Below are 2,500 nucleotides of genomic sequence, written 5' to 3' on the forward strand. Positions count from 1 at the left end.
TCGTTATTATATTAACGGTATACATTATGAACTAAACAAATTTGTTCAGAAAATTTCTCAGGTGCAACTAAATAAATAAATATTGCCTTTTTAAAAAAAAGAACCAAAAAAAAAAAATATAATAATTAAAAAAATAACAATTAAAAAAAAAGAAAAAAAAGGTTAAAACTTAAGCATATCACATAAAATCCAGAAAATAAAAACGACGGCAAAAAGGTTCAAGGTATGTCTGTGTGGAAAAAAAACGTTTCCCAACTAGATAAAGTCAATCCTAATAGTCAGACACCAAAGCCTTCAAAATCATCATTGTCAATGAAATCAAAATAATTTAAAAATAAATAAATACCATGTACTATAAAGAACGTTTCCACGGATTTACCATGCTCAATGCGCTTCTCTGTATAATTTCATTTCATCTCAGCCAGCAGGCCATATAATATGGAGCCATACTTCTATTCCATACAGGTATTATAGATAGTACGAAGATGACGTCACTCAGAGGTCTTTGTTATTGTTTTTTGCCATCCGCGTTTGTGAGTAATGCTCACTGAACTGTATTAACCCGACTATAAACGTTCATGGATACACAGAGTTTTGTGTCTTCGTCCGTTGTACTTCCGGATGGCAATGTTATGAGCTTCTTAGCCAAGCGCATACTATCTATACCGGTCGACTGTCTGTCTTCCTTTTCGTACTAACAATCTCACACTATCCATCACAGCCTTAAGACAGATACTCTTTCACATCTGAGTCGAGTGGGATTATGTGCGTAAATATCTTACCCATTCGCCCACTGTCCACGCTTAACATTACTTGACTTTTATGAAGATCAGCTGTGCTAGAGAAATTGTAAAAAAAATACTTACCAATCTTTATAATCCCGAGTATTTATTAATCCTGATAAATTTCCACCAACAAGCAGGGAGATCTTTTCACAGCTATTATATCCAAAGTAACATGAATAACGACCTAAAAGAAGAGAAAAAAGGGGGGAAATATTTGAAAAACTCGTATTTATTAACCGATTGCTAGTATAACTTATAGTGGCAACATTATGGTGAGATGTCTTATGATTCTTGTACTCAAACTTTTTAGAATTCCGGAGGATTTCCCAATCCCAGTGCACGGTGAGAACAAAGTTCAAATTTCAAATCGCAATAGTGCAATAATATACGATTCTTACACTCTTGAATTTTTAAATTCTGGACGTGTTCCCAACCGCTGCACGAGCTTGCGAGTGCGCGTTGGGAACAAAGTTCGAATTCCAAAACGCAAGAGTGTAAGAAATCATTTATTCTACCCCTCAATCGATTCCTATTTCGTTATCTTTGAATAAAAGACATCTTCAAAAACATTTAAATGATAGATCTAGATAGATCTAATTCTTTTTAAAGAATCTGATTTTTAGTGAATTTTAACGCCTGATAATCTGACTCAAAATTATTATTGTAAACATGATATCGCCCCGCAAATGAAGGAATCGGTATCGAATCCTGATGTAATCGCAGAACAGACTCTTTTCTCGTTGATATTATAATCTTTTCCTTACTCCCGGAGCAAGGCACGTTAGTTTCGATACGACAAGTAATCGGTATATACAAGTATTCATTATTAAAGTGAATTCTATAACAATAGTATTGATATGCTATCCAATATATAAAACAGATGTTTGCAGTTAAATTGAATGGATAAAAGGGCTTTAATACGGAGATTGTCGGCTTGATAATTCTGTCACATTATGATAATATCAAGATCAATATTTTAATCGTAAGGCAAGATAGGGTTAGAGACGTCTTATGATAAAAACGTCTTTATCAAGATACATCTTATAGATTTTGGGATATGTGTGGGCACGGATAGAGCACAGTCAATGACAGATTTTAAGATAAAACAATGTATAAAGAAATAATAACATTATCATTGAACGTATTCCCTAACAACTGGAGATTATTTTTATTATATATATATATTCGTGTATTTATTTATTTAATTTGGTTTTAAAGAGGGCTGAGAAAAGGACCAGAAGATGAATGTTGTTGTTGCAATGAAATAGGCCCCAAAACAATTAAGGGGGGGGGGGGGGGGTGATGCATGACGCTCGGAAACAACCAGGTGAAGAATAGTAGAAGTGGAGAGGAATGAATGGTGCCAGATAGGACTCCTAGAAGAACAACATCGGGCAGCACAGGCAGACACTGCCTATGACCATCCACGTTGGAGAAATTCTGTCCAAAGCCATAATATTACCTGCCTCCGAATAATGGGAGACTTAACTGTTAAGGTTAACTCACTCAACCCTAACACCGACTATATCCGTAATTTGCCCGGTCACTTTTATCCCATCCCTTTTAATTTTTTTTTTCTGAGTCAAATGATAGGCTTAGTGTCAAAGCTAATGTTTTTTTCATTTTTACACGTTAATGATAGTCGAATAAAACGATCTATGCACATGCTCATTTTAAAAACATTTTTCCAAGTTTGAAAAGTAGCAAAAGATCTC

The 2,500-nt window shown here is 34.5% G+C and overlaps 1 protein-coding gene across 8 annotated transcripts in view; it reads right to left on the reverse strand.

The window, feature by feature from the left end:
• Nucleotides 1-2,500, reverse strand: part of LOC144958378 (semaphorin-5A-like) — a 272,714-nt gene that overhangs the window by 162,404 nt on the left and 107,810 nt on the right. For all 8 annotated transcript variants that reach the window (XM_078890352.1, XM_078890351.1, XM_078890356.1 and 5 more), the window contains one exon: nucleotides 867-969. The gene's annotated coding sequence lies outside the window, so the exon portion shown is untranslated. The remainder of the gene's footprint in view (nucleotides 1-866; nucleotides 970-2,500) is intronic.

Source organism: Berghia stephanieae, chromosome 12 (assembly GCF_034508935.2).
Source record: "Berghia stephanieae isolate SIO BIC M18660-M18661 chromosome 12, UCSD_Bste_1.3, whole genome shotgun sequence".
In the NCBI taxonomy this organism is placed as follows: domain Eukaryota; kingdom Metazoa; phylum Mollusca; class Gastropoda; order Nudibranchia; family Aeolidiidae; genus Berghia; species Berghia stephanieae.